At 35.1% G+C, this 15,093-nt stretch overlaps 1 long non-coding RNA gene across 1 annotated transcript in view; it reads right to left on the bottom strand.

Moving 5' to 3' along the window:
* Positions 1–778: 778 nt before the first annotated feature.
* LOC117109371 overlaps positions 779–15,093 on the bottom strand; it is a 31,196-nt gene continuing 16,881 nt past the window's right edge. Inside the window, exon 3 of the long non-coding RNA XR_004445516.1 lies at positions 779–1,150. This is a non-coding gene — a long non-coding RNA (uncharacterized LOC117109371). The remainder of the gene's footprint in view (positions 1,151–15,093) is intronic.

Below are 15,093 nucleotides of genomic sequence, written 5' to 3' on the forward strand. Positions count from 1 at the left end.
CCACACTCTCTTCTAGATACACCACCGCATATAACATTTATTCTATGTCTTTCAGACCCAAGAAAGACAGTGATATAATGAAGCTTTACATATTTTGCTATTGTATTATAAAGCTCGATAGATGTCATTTAACATATTGATTACTTGGCCCCACGAGGGCACTCTTCATGCATGAAAAATAACTTGACATTGTAAGTTAAAACACCTCCATTCATTGAACGTAACACTTCTTAAGAAACATAAATTGATTAGATATTCACACATAATTTGGTTTACAGGTCTGAATTCAATGAAAGTTTATAACAACTTTTAAAAAGACATCTAGTAATAAGAATTCTTACTTAAATTAAAAACATGATAAATGAAGTTATTTTTATACTTTGCTTACTAGCAGACAACTCTTCTTGAAACCCAAATCGACGAGTCAAATGGCCGAGCGGGTAAGGCAGGGGCGCCTCAATGTAAAGCCATTATATAGCATATTGGTTTAAACGGAACGCTCGTCTATGGTTCTGGTGGAGAACAAGTCTTCACGAATAAGGACTATAAACTGTAGGCCCATTGAACACAATTTGGCTCATGTGTACTTTAAAGAACCTAGTACATCTGTCAAGACGATTAGGGGGTTAACCTGGTGTATTGGTCCACACAGCCCCTGTTGTGGTGAGACAAGTGTAGCTGGTACCGGCTTACCAGATACCTCAAACATGAAGGCTATGTTCTCACACGGCAGCTAACGGTTAGCAGGATCCGTTAGCGGTTAGCAGGATCCGGATCCTGCTAACATGACATATGAATGAACCAGCAATTTATGGACTGAGTGTCTGTGCTGGCTCTAACTACTTATCGAAACCTTGTAATGACTATTTTATTGAATTTGGTATCACAAAAAGAATTGAATATATAAAGAAAAATAATAATACAAATTCCCTTCTATCAGTCATAAAAAGGATGAAATATTTAAAGCCTCCCACAAAAGGCCAACATCTGTGCTGCAATACTTGTACTTGAACTACATTATACATTGATCTGACTTACTTTTATATATTGATCTTGCTTACTTAAGAGATGGTGGATATCAGCTAAATATTCTTATCAGCAATCCTGATATAAACTCCATCACATTACCAACGAGTGAGTGCTTATCCAGCTGCAAAGAATAACAGTGTAACTAACATTAATCTCGGTGATATTTCTCTCCCATACGTTTGTTATGCATTATCGAACACATGTCCTCCAGGCCACAAAACAACTAATGAAACCGATGCCTTTTTGTGGCTAAAGACAGCTCCCGGGGCAATCTGAATTACTGCCCAATTAGCCTAATGAAAAGCACTCATTACGAAACCTACACGTGTGTTGAAACACGCATATCTAATTTGGAGTGTTAATTTCACAAAGTTTCAACACCCCAGGGAGTGAATAGGAAAGGTCATCAGAACTTCTATTAAGTATTAATTCTGTCAACATATTAGGTGTTTTGCTTTATATATTCAATCAAATACTATTATAAAATTATTTAGTCAATCTCTGCAAATAACAACCAGTAATTAACATCTGATATTTTGTGCAATTCTCTTCTGTGTTTCTGTCAAAAGGTACAACTATGTCAGTAATATTTAGTACTTCTTCCGTTTCCATTTGGCCTTTTTTATGTCAATGATGTTAGATATTTTTATTATTATTATTATTAAAACCTGTAAGGATGACATTGGTCACTGTTGGATTCAGATAAAATAAAACTAAAATAAAATTTAGACTTTTAATGTGCATTGTGTTATTTATTTATCACTCTCACCACTACCTGGTGGGGTTGCCTGCTCCTGCGCTGATTACCAGCAGCAACACTTAAAGCCAGTGAACCCAATGACCAGGGAAAAGAACTGCGCTTTATTACCTCAAGGAAGAGGCGCATTATAAATGCACATACCAGTACCAGTACTGGACAGGATTTTCTTCATCTATTACAGTCTAAATTCTCTAGATACATTTCTTTATTTATATTTAATCATATATACTATGAGAAAAAAGAATGTAGCAATGATATTATCATTGGGTCGTTTATTTGCAAGAAATATATTTTCTAAATCTTAATTTTCATTGAAAGCTAAATCTACATAAATGTAAGCCTATATAGTAAACTGAATATTAATTACATTGTTATTAATTTAATATAAAACAGTAAACTGCTAAAAAAAAAACCTGCTTAAAAATGTGTGACTTTAGTTGTATGGGAATTATAATACGGATTGTAGCCGAGGTCATCGATTATTAAAATTTATAATGATAAATGACAGGTCACTGCAAAGATAATACTAATTAGTAATCCATTTAACTTGACGAAGAAACGTATGCACTTTATTTCAATCTGTTCGACAGACACAGTTAAAAAAAATAAAATAAATGATATTAATTATAAAATTTTCAGTCAGTTGAAAAAGATCGCCGATCAAAGCATTCAGGTAAGAGTACACACTCTTTATCCTTGGGTCAACAAGAAAGAAACTTTCATAAAAACGTTTACCTTGGAACCAGGTGAATTTCTTTTCAGATTAATTATAAGGCTATTTTAATTCTCAAGAATAGTGGAGAGAACTGTTTTGACTTTACAATGCTACAGGAAGTATAGAAGTTAATGACGAATCTACTATAGTATGGGACAAAGTTATTTACACTTCTAATTAAATCAACGTATGTTTATAGCAGGAATACATAAACAAATATTTAATTATTCCCATAATTTCAATGAGATTATTTTATGTATTATTTAGTCTAGTAAGTGGGAGAACAGCGAGAGACAGAAGAAGTATTGAGGTAGATGTTCCCCTTACACACTCCACTCTTCACCCCTCCCTTCCTTGATCAATAACTATAATAATAATAATATAATACATAAAATTTTGATAGCCCTCAAATTCATTTTAAAGAAAGGTGTTTGAATTATGAAGTCTAGTAATTAGCAAGTGATATTCACTAATCCACTATGGATCCTGCAGTTATTTTAATGTAATCTACAAAATGTTGTACAGGTGAGAATAGGAATAATAATTTGAAAAAAAAAAAAAAAAAAAAAAGAAAGTAGGAACAAAATATATTGAGAATATTTTAAATTACCAATACTATATACATAAAGCTCATATACTGTAATATACAGTGGAATAAACTTTTACACAAGTCTTTTCTAAACACTACAATTTTTAGCTTTTCAAACAAAATACTAAGCACAATGAACCTTTTCATCCCTACATTGTAATCATCCTTTGTCTCAGGTAAAAGCCAAAAACTCTAGGACGTTTTCTAGCACATATCTACAGAAAAAACACACACACACACACACCCACACACACAGATGGGAATAACACAGAGGGAAGTGGAGGAAAATCGCTGTGCATCTGTTTTCACTATTCAATTTGCAACTTTTGTTGGTAGACCTACATTAAACATTCGAACACTAGTGGTCGCATTCCTTTGAGGTTTTCTTGATTTTAGAATAATGTATCGATTGCTATTATCTTAAAAATGAACTTGATTTGTGTTAATAAAATATATAGATTGATCATAATGTGTGTTGTTTTATCTGTGGAAAAGGGAAATAGCAAGAGGAAACTGGGGAGGGAAAAGAGAACTGGGGAAAAGAAGATGGATGGATGGATTTATTTGGTGTAAACATCAAGAATAACCCACAAAAGTCTGAAGAATTATTTCCACCGGGATCCTTCTGAAGACCCCTGTTCAAACCCTACCAACATCGGATCACCTGGCTCCTCGAATAACCCTCGTATTGAGAGTACTGCACTGCAGCTGGCACAGCTCCCCAAGGGGCCAGCCCAAATTTGGTTTTCATTTAAAATTATTGTGTTGGCCACGCCCAACCGACCCAAAATGTTCAAAATTGAGAGTCTGCATTTTAGTTGTTTTTTTCCCCCCTTTTTTTTTTTACATCGAAAAATATTTTTTTAATGAGTTAAAAAGGCTGGAATAGGCTTATCTTGCGATGGTAGGCGATGCGACAGTGTTATGCGATTGTTTGGATCTTCAATATAGATATAAAAATGGTCTTTGTTTTATTTTTGTGTATTTTCTACTTTTTAAGCATAAACAATTTTTGGTCAAAAAAAATTAAATTAAAAAAAAAGCATTTCCTACTGACCTACCCATTTTTTGGATTTTTTTCCAAAATGTGGCCAACACAAGAATTTTTTTTATTGGCATTATTATTATTATTATTATTATTATTATTATTATTATTATTATCATCATCATTATCATTATTATTATAATTACTATTATTCCAATGCCTATCCAATTCATTTCATTCCTAGGCCATCAAAATGTTGGCACAAATGAGGTAGCCGAGGCAGGGATGATCAATGTTTTCAATGGATTTTTTGATGTGATAATTTCACAGTGGTTTCACACTGTGAGGTATGAGAGATTGGTGATCACAAGGGAATACTCGTCAATGAGGTGTTTTGGAAAACATGTCAGATGGTGACACATTGATATCAGCACAGGGACACACATCAGAAATGAAAAACGTCTTTATTAGAATCTTGAAAGTTCTATGATGCATAAATAAGTTACTTTCTACTAGATATAACACAGTGCAACCTCCAATTCGACACCCCTCTAAATCAGAGACCCCTCTAATTAGAGACCACTTTTTCAAAGAACCAAATAATCTTTTATCTTTTAATTGGAGACCAAACCATCCCAAATATTCAGGTTCCAAAGGTCGTCTCAAATTGGCGGTTGAACTGTATCTCAAATTTATATATTTATTTTCTATTTAACTTATTCAACGAGGGTAACAGCAATGATGACATAACAGGGCCTTTCACAAATTCGAAAATATTAATTAAAAATTACAAAAGTTCATTGCAGCATATGAAGAAAAAATTTCAAATAGAAATTCAATTTAGAAGATTAACATTGGACATAATAAAATATGCAATATACTTTAGTAGGGGTGAGATAAAGTGTTATTACAAGCACAGAGATTTGTATCTGAAGCTTCCAGGAGCCACAGCCCCTTGGGCACCCACCATAGGTAAGGAAACACCCCCAAAATCTTCCCCCTTAACCATGTCATCAGACAGCAATGAATGGAACTAAAATGTATGTTGATTGAAATGTTAGCAGTTCATACCATTTTTTTTCTTATTGTACATTATAGATCATTTTCGCGAATTTTGGAAATCAAAATTTGCGATAACCTGGCAACTACCACTGGGGGACTTACAGAGGCCTACGCACTGTGCGCTACGTTACCAGTGTGCATGCGGCGCTCTATTTGACATTAGCTAGCTGCTCAGGCTAGGCTAGGATTCAGGAAGACCCCCAGTGAGTTGTGAGACCTTGGCGGTGCTGTTTCAAAGTAAACCCGGTAAATTGGTCTATATTTAAATTCACAAAAATTAGGTTTAATGTGCATTACAATTATTACTGAATTTCTTTTCTGTATTACAATGATTACTGAATTTCTTTTGTTGAAGTGTCTATTTCGATTTATTGGGGCACCCTCTAGCAAATTAATGTTTAGGCACAGTAGACTATACCAAGTTAGAACGCTGGAGATTTGATATCAGATGGTAAAGCCAATTGCATCAAATTTCTATTGTACAAACATTCATTTTCAAGATTAAAGGTTGTTTCATCGGCTGCCCCAGCGCCTCTAGCTAATTCGCTTTCCATGATGATAAATACAAAATCCTAGAAAAATATCAATTAATCAACTGTAGCTGATGAAAATATAACATGCGTCCTCTATAATTGTAGTCTGCTTTCTGTGATCTCACGTGAGGACCTTTCAATTCTTCATAAAAATCTATACTAAATCAAAGTTTGATTTCTAGGGCCTTTCTGATCTTAAAAATTAAAGTCTTGAAGAAATCCTTAAGATGGATTAATCAAAATTTTAAGGTCATATGAATTTAAGAATTTACAGTTGTTTTTTTCTTGTTGAAACAAAAACATGTTTCCCATGGAATGTAGGATAATGAATATATAAGGTGGATACATTCATATTCATAAAAAAAAAACATTCCACAGAATGAGATTAATTTCTTCCCCGTACGAGGAAAAAAAGATGATTGATTATAGCAGTAAGCTTAATTCATTTAAAATTAAACCACAGAGTTCCATTGGGATAAAACCTCCGGAAAAGAAATCACATGGCATTATTCCAATTATGCGAAGGAATGATATTCAGCCCATGATTAATGCCATTTAATGATATGCAAATTAGGGCCGGCTACACTTCATCAATGCTTCAGTGAATCCGTATTCTATAGAGATTTTAGGAACCTGCCTCTGAAATCAGGTCCACTGAGATAAAAACCATCTAGAAGACATCATGGCGTTATTCCAAGAGATTTTGATGGAATGATATTTGGACAAGGATTTAATAATATGCAACTATAAAAAAGGCTCAGTGGCAGAAACAAGGGGGCTCCCATCCGACCCGCTCCCCCGCCCCCAAATAGCAAATTACATTCAAATTTTAAGTCAGAGAGTGTCATTTTCGGCCATCAAGAGGTGACATAATCGTAAATTTTCTGACCTCAGCCCCAACCAGGGTTGGGCTGAGGTGGTGTAAACCCTGCATCTGTCAAAGTCCCTACCTGGGCCCCTCTATTTCATATTCGTGGATCTGCCACTAAGGCTGAAGTTTATTAATGCTTCTCTGAATATGGTAGAGCATGAAAAAACCTGCTACTGAAATCAAGTCCACTGAGATAAATCCTCCACAACGATCTCATGGCATTCTTTGAAGTGTTTTGTAACAGAATGATGTTTGACCAAGGATTAATGCCATTTAATAATATGCAACTATAAAAAGGACAAAGTTTATTGATGCATCTCTAATAAAGATAGAGCATGTAAGAACCTGCCACTAAAATCCAGTCCATTGAGATAACACCTGCGGAAGGAACTCATGGCATTGACAACGGAATGATGTTTGCCTATTGACATTTAATGATATGGATCTACAGTAGGGCTGCCTACAGTTTGTAAATGCTTCTCTGCTACATCACATGCTATATTTTGTTATGTAGAGACCTATCAACTATGATCAATTCCATTAAGAAAAAAAAACATCTGGAGATAAAATCATGGCATTATTCCAAGACTTTTTGGTTGGATTCATATTCGGTCAAGGATTAATACTAATTAGTGACAAGAAACCACAGTAAGACTGTCTACACTTGATTAATGCAACTCTGAAATGCATTATGCAAGAATCTAAAATAAAGTCCATCGAGAAAAACCTCTGAAGGATTCATGGCACCATTTCAAGATTTTACAAACAGAATGACAGTTGGCCATTGAATAATTTAATGATGGAATGATATAGTGATGCCTAAACTGCTCTCCCCGAGGGGTCATTGTACCCTCCCCCAGTCTCCCCACTGGTGTCACCCCTTCCTGGGGAGCACAATTCCATAAGCGAATGACAATCAACACTTGGTATCAGATCCTACCAGGTACACATTTATACTCCTAAATGGCGAGAGGCAAACGTAGGTAAAGTGCCTTGTTTAAGGTTAAGAGTCTAAGCTACATTGCGCCAAATGCTCCTATTAATGCTATACTTTAATAATACTTCACTGAATCCCATTCTAGATGCACTTGGACATGTCTACTTAATCAACAATAATGTGTGTGGGGATCTATTCCCGGTCATGCTCCAGTGTTTATATACCAAATGAAATGAAGACCGCATTCATCATAACCATCCTCATCTTCATTGTTGAGTAGTCAGAACACGGTCAGAATAATTAAATAAACAGTCCACTTTTAAGATATACTATCTTTGTTCAGCTAAAAGCTTTGTCAAGATTATCAAATTATATTTGACAAAAACATGTGACATGCCTAAATATGGTCATGATGACATCACATCATGACCATATATAGGCACATCGTGACTATTGTATATATGGGCATACAGCAGCTTTCTGCCTAAGAAAATTTGATAATCTGGACAGAACTTCAGAACAACTTCAGAGTGCAGCTTAGCTTAGTCGGCTAATCTGGTGGTAGCCACTATGTGTGCTCTGAACCGTGGAGATCTCTAGGTTCCCCCGTTCTATTCCCATTGCTGCCTCTCCTTGTGTTTTATCTAGAGGACTGAAATACAAGTTATAATAGCGCATCGCTTTTGGATGAGACATTTAAGCTGTTGGTCCTGTGTGCATTTATGGCCCATGTGCTAGGCCTAGCCTAACAGTGTTGGATAAGCTAATGTTTCCAGCGCCTACTATATTTCTTCGTAGACCTATCGCAAAATCAAACATAAAGAATTCATCCGTATTTATTTTTTGTGTAAAACACAAAAAAAAATCAAAATTCAGTTTTATTTTACATTTTTTTCATGTTTAGTAATGTCTAAATTCAGTTAAACTAGCAATTTCTATTATATTATAAATCTAAATAATAACATATATAAATATCAGATTTTTCTTAACAACTGAAAATTTGCCGGGAATGGGGCTTTAAGTTCTCCTTGTCCAATATGACCAAAGTCTAAATTTCTGTCACATAGCAAAATGTATCTGGAAAATAATTTACAAAATTGTATAATTATACAAATGCTATCCATGCAGTGTTAACAGTAAGTGTCTAATACCGGTTCAATATCAATCAGGTGTCCCAAATAGGAAGAAGCAACTTTTGGGAGATCAGGTTAAATGAGTTTTCCCAACACATTTTATTTTTTTGCATGGAGTAGTAAAAAAATGCATATAGTGAGTTTTCAAAAGTTTACGAAAATCATAATGAATACGGTTACATCATCAATTTTTTACAGACAACCCTTCTATTTTTTTTAGATAAACATTTTTTTCTAATTTGTTGCAGGCTCTACAAAAAAAAATCCATTAGGTGATTGAAATTGTTAGGTTAAGTGATTCAGAGGAAACGGTCCAAGAATAAAATTACAAACAAGCATTAAAGTTGGGAGAAAAAAAATGTATGGTGATATTCAAAGCCATTTACAGAAAAGAATGTATACAAAAATGCATAAATGGAGGGAAACTACGACTGAAAGAAAAACAATGTTGTAGCTGAGCATTTGGCTAATTGGTATGGTTCCTGCCTCTTGCACGCGAGGGCCCGGGTTCAATACCCGGCTCTGCATTGAGTATTGAATTCGGGTCTTAATAACAAAACGCTCAGCTCCTCGAATAACCCTCTCAGGATAGTTAAGCGAGTTAAGGACCATGTATGTATCAGTCTGTATCCGTTTGATGTTGTAGAGTAAGTGGGGTAGTTGGCGCCGAGCTATGGCAGCCGCGAGTCCCCGGAGACCCAGCCCGAATTTCCCAGTGTGTAGGCATACATATACGAGGACAAATAAAGAATTATTATTATTATTATTATATATTAGCCTTTAAAGGCCATGGGTTAAGAAATTATGATCACCACAGAAATAGAAACATAATTTATATTAGTCATCATTATGATTCTATAACTTTGAGATATGTCCTACAGCTTGTTGAGTTAACTTTAAAAATAGTGATTAAAATGGAATAATTCTCAAAGTAAAATAATATTAATGTAACTACTATTTAACTAAATCAGTTTTGTAATATATTTTACTTTTCCCTCAGGAGTTTTTTTCCGGAAATAAATGAAATGAAATATAGAATTCACTACCTATGGTGAAACTGATGTCCAAAAATAAATATTAACCTTAATATAAATTATTTTAAATCCTAGTTAATTATAAATTGTATTACTATACCTTTACCTTATCAAAATTAAGATTATATTGATTTTTTTTTTCAAATACTGTATGGTCTACAATAAATATATGTCCACACATTTTTAGCTCTCAAATATGCATGATTTGACCATTTATGGGCATGATGATATAATATCACAACCATATATGGGCAAATCACATGTATTTACAGGCATGAGGGAATTTCACAGATTTTCACTTGTCCTCGGACAAGTACCTTTGAAAAATGCACTTGTCCTGAAGACAATTTTACTTGTCCCAATATTATTGCACAATAATAATAAAAAAGTAAAAAGTAATGTTTTTTTGTGTAGGTCCTACAACGATTTATTTCATGGTATATATTTCTGCGATTTATATTTTTAATGTCATGTTTTTATGATGCTTGTAATCTGAATTGCCCCATGTGGGATTATTAAAGATTGATTGAATTGAATAATTGAATTGAATTGAATTAATAGGCCTACATGCATACCGCATTGATCATGCAAAAATGTTTTTCTGTCTCTTTTTAATTTGCAAGAATTTCAATAATGTATAATATGGAAAATTTCAATAAAATAAACATTATTAATAATATTCTATGTATTTAGGAGTGTGTTGATCGTTTTCTTATTGCGTGTTTAAAAGCCGTCGTCATGACAACTGCAAGTAAACATTTCTCAGGCATGGTGGATACCCACAATACACAAGTTCTCGGCCAAAGGCCAAGAGGACTGTGTTGCATGACGGTATTCGGAGAAAGGGGAGGGGGGTGGCCATATCGTACGTTTGTACCCGTTTGCAGACCTTAATCAATTCTAATACTAACTTTAAAAAAAATTTTTTTTTTTTTTTCTAAAAACTTCAAATTTCACAGGAAAACATCTAGAAAAATAGATGCGCACAATTGCAGAATCGTAAATACTTGTTTTCCTACTATGAAGGCCTCAATTTTCTGCAAAATATCCGTCGAAATCGGCTCATATTTTTGAAATGCAGCGACGGATTTCTGGGCCTAATATTTTACGCGGGAAATATTTTAGGCCTCACACATTCTCATTTCATTTATTGCAAAATAAATAAAATTGCTTACCTCTCAATGAAAGACAAGTACTGTACTGTAGGTCTAATATAACTATGAGGATGGGCCGAGGGGACGAATCCCTCCAAGACGGCGAAATTTTTGAGACGGGAAAATGATTCAATTATAGGCCCTAACCCCTCAATTTTTAACTCCAGTTTTACAAGATTTGGATTTTATATGCACATTGTCTCCATCACTTAGAAGTGAACGATTTCTTAATTACTTTAACAACTTTAAATCCCAATTTAACTACCCTTTCTTAGTTGTCTAAACTGCCTTCCCCACACGCGCAAACGAAATAGACTAGACCTTTTTTTGAAGTTGGCCTAATGGCTGCTGTTCATATTCATACGCGAAGTAATTACTAGTCTTGAAGTCCAGACATTTCATGTCGTCCAACTCAACTAATCAACTAATGGCTGTGCGCCCAGTCTATAAATATGTCTGTTATTTATAGACTAGACCAGTGTGAATTTATATTGAAAACAGACACGTGCAGCAGGCCCGGACGGCTGACAGCTAACAGGTATGATATCGTGCGAAAATATATGCCTGCTGTGGGTCTTACGACAGATCTGGTTAACATTTAACAATTAAGAATTCATTTTCAATCTTTACTGCAGAAAATAACAAATTTATATTGAGTTAGGCCTACATTTTTACTTTTAAACCGTCCATAAATCGCGGGAGTGTTGGTGACTCAAAGTTGATGCACGCAGTGCGGCGCGCAACCATGGCCTAGTCGATTTTCCGTTTGATATCTCTTTCTGCGCCAACAATTTGTTAATAAAATATGCTCTGTAAATTGTCAAGAGGCGGACTTTTTATAAGTACATGGTGAAGTAGCTTATTCTGAAAGTGCTTGTCCAAGGACAAGTAGTCCCTAAAATTCTTGTTGTCCGACCGTAAAAAATACTTGTCCCGGGCTACGGGCAAAGTAGGTTCGCTCATGCCTGATTTATCAAACAAAATATGATAGTGTGGACAAAGTATAAGATGAGATAAACCATATATTGTAGCCTTTTGATACTATGTACAAAAGCATCAAGTAAAAAATGTATTACGATAAAGAATTGTACATTCTTCTGAAAATTTAGAACAACAAATTTAAAGGTAGAAAACAGAAAATCCAATGATGGACAATTGGGTCAATTAAATTATTTTACATTCTGCTAAAATATTTTCAAAAATTAAAAAATTAAAGGTAGAAAAAAGCATTAATTCAAGAACCTAATGATGAAGAATTGGGTCAATTAAACTAATTTACATTCTGCTAACAGTTCAGTACATCAGATCTAACCTCGTACAGTACCGTACATCAACAGGATATGATTGTATACTCATCGTCGTATGCTAGGAGCCGACAAGTCCGAATAAGTTACAAGACCTTCTGAGTGACTAATTACAAACATGTAACGGTCATACTACCAATTAATTAGCCCTGATCGCTGGACCTACACATACATGTTTTCCACTCACTTGATGCCATACCGTATACTTAAGTATACAGGAACCAGTTAAAGTTTCACTTGCAGAATTCCACAGGTTTTAGGGAGACTTGGGTCTCCTGTTATGAGTATCTGTAAAGTTAACATAAGACCCTTGGGAACTTAACATTATAAATCTTTAATTTTAGTAGGTTCATTAGATTGGATTGGATTTCTTTGGTGTGATGCATACCAAAAACAACCCACTAGCGTCCCAACTTATTTCCTGTGTTGTGAATTTTGCCATACACCCCTACCCTTTCCAAAGACTGTACTGCGTTTTGCGTTCTTTAACGTGCACATGGGCCATTTTGCACACAGGACTAATGGCTAAAACATCTCTTCCAAAAGACAGTGCGCGGGCCAAGAGATCTCACTGTGGCTACCACCAGCGCAGCCAAATGAGCTAGCTACTCTCTTATTCTGCACATAAACGTTGAGCATGAGAAGTTCCTTTCCAATAGCCATAGTTTCCACGAAACCAAAATATCAAAGAGACTCTCCAGAAATCAATTTTAATTTAGTTTGATTACTTGTAATATAATCTTTGTTCTCAAAACAATGGATTTTATATTTATTGTTGATGTAAGAACTACGTACTGTAAACATAGGATTGATTTTAAACATGTGATTGTGGGAGAGATTCAAAACACATTTGGAGATACAGTAGGCAAAAAGCAGGAAACTCACGGCAGCAGCAAATCCAACTTGCCTCCCTGCAAGTGCTAGATGACGCTGTCTGTTGATTTTCAGTGGCAAACTAAACGAATCGCCATTAAAAACGATCCGTTACATGCATGTCGAGGCATTGCATTCTTCATAGAATCGCGTTGACCGACAACCATCGGGCACAGTGATTGCTCAGCTTAATAGTGTTTTCTAACGAACATCAGCAAATACATTAAAAGAGATCTGCAACAGATTAACATAATTCCACAAAAACACCAATGTATTTCGATTAAGTTAATACAAATTATAAAAAGTTTATCATTTTCCAAAGCTTGTCTTGAAATCTGTAACTCTGGCTTAACTCGAGTGGACAGTTAGTCTGAGGCCTAGGGGTAGTTGACCATTAAGCCCTATCAGGGACACTTGACTAAAGTTGGACTGGGGCTGATGTCTAGTTCAGTAGGCTAAAGCCAAAACAATGTCGCCAGATAATAACAAAATGTTCAAATGAAGTCGCAAAATAATCAGATCTCGAGTCCTACAGGCTTAAAAAATCCCACAAACTGAAATAGTTTATCAGGAAGGCTAGCCTAGATCTATACTTACATGGGTCAGCTAGACCTAAGGATTTAGGATGTCAGCCTAAATCTAGGTATCAATATTGTGTCACCATGCTATAAATATGGCTTAGAAACATATTGTGTAATGAATTTAGAAATCATACCTTTGAGAGTATCGAAGTGTGACCAGAAACTGTTTTATGAGGCGAAGCTCCCGAAAAATGTGAAAATTTAAGGGTTTCAATGGCTTATTTAATCGATCGGGGGGGGGGGGACAGCGCTCCCCTACAGGGGCTCTGAAACGGGGCACTTAAGAAAATTTTTATATTAGATGGGGCGCTTGTTCAAGAGGGGCGCTTATTCGCGCGAGTACGGTAAGTAAAATGTAATTGTAAATTCTCAAAAGAAAGCTAAAATCAAGAGCCTGATGAAAATGTTCATGATAAATTCTTTGATTCAAACAAAGATTATCAATGAGCACAAATTTCTAACTTAATTATACTTTTTATCTTTATAGCAAAAGAACTTAAATGTTCTCGAATTACACATAAGATGTCTTTCTAAAGACTGTATTACAGTAATGCTTAATCATACGAGTTATCTTGACAAGCAAATTTAGAATTTCTCTTATCGTTCCAATAAATTCCCAATATTTAGAAAAACGCATGAATAAGTTTATGTCTCGAAATCTCCACAAAATGGGTTCCCATGGGAGATCCAACCTTTGTTGAAATCTGTAACCGAAAGTAGTAGTTAGCGATATCGTGCGGGTGTAACAAAAACGACAGTTGATAATAATTATCATATTTTTTATAAGATGTCTTTTTTAAAAGTATAAGAGGAAGTCTGCCTGGGATAGCATTAATAAATGGCAATATGGAAGTGGTAGGGCAGATTACAGCAGTGCCGTAACGTTTTAGAAAGTGGGGAGGGGGAAAGTTATATTTATATTATGACAATGTATAGCATTCAATAACAATGTATCTCACAGGCACTGGGAATAGTCACAAAAGAGGGTCTGGGGGAGGGGACATGCTCCCCAGTAGAAAAAATGGAGGGCCAATGGCACCCCTCCTCAGATTTCATAATCATTGACTAATATGACTTGTGACTCATACATTGTGTATACACGTGGAGGTGGTTGGCACTATTGTTGTTTGGCTCTCAAACTTGGCAGAGTTCAAATCCCAATCTGACCAATTGGGAAATGACATGCCATCTCGAAACCAGCACTTAATTTAATGGAGAAAATTAAATTGACTTTTCAGTTTATTCATAATTCTCCACATAAAGTTTTTACTGGAATCGACTTACTATCGAGTCATGTGATGTCACCTTCAACACAAAAATGCAGATATTAAATAGCACTATTTCAAATGTCATAAAACTATGTTTGCTCCACATAATGTGGCAGGCAAAATATATGTCCTCCTGAGAATATGGAATGTGCTGCATTCCTTCACCCGACTCTTTAATTCAAGTAGTATTTTTAAGAGTTTAATCTTGATATTGAAGTTTGTGATCTGTCTTTCCTACTTTTTAATAGATTGTTCCAATGACTAG

This window comes from Anneissia japonica, unplaced genomic scaffold (assembly GCF_011630105.1).
Source record: "Anneissia japonica isolate Jap-2015-1 unplaced genomic scaffold, ASM1163010v1 scaffold287719_len1884721_cov185, whole genome shotgun sequence".
In the NCBI taxonomy this organism is placed as follows: Eukaryota; Metazoa; Echinodermata; class Crinoidea; order Comatulida; family Comatulidae; genus Anneissia; species Anneissia japonica.